Consider the following 247-nt stretch of genomic DNA (forward strand, 5'->3'; position numbering starts at 1 on the left):
TTTTCCGTGTGAGTGTTTGGTCCACACGGTACTGTTTTCGGTTTTGTATTTTCACGTCACCGTTTGTTGTTTTGTTCGAGTGTTCTATTGTCTTTATTAAAAAACATTATGGACACTTACCACGCTGCGCATTGGTCCTCCGATCCTTTATACGAAAACTGTTACAGACAGGTTGTTTCTTCAGCCAAAACAGATTTGGGGTTTAAAATTCAATTAAGTTCGCTTTATTTTAGGGGTTTAGTGAAGG

The sequence above is a fragment of the Oncorhynchus tshawytscha genome, linkage group LG22, assembly GCF_018296145.1.
Source record: "Oncorhynchus tshawytscha isolate Ot180627B linkage group LG22, Otsh_v2.0, whole genome shotgun sequence".
Classification (NCBI taxonomy): domain Eukaryota; kingdom Metazoa; phylum Chordata; class Actinopteri; order Salmoniformes; family Salmonidae; genus Oncorhynchus; species Oncorhynchus tshawytscha.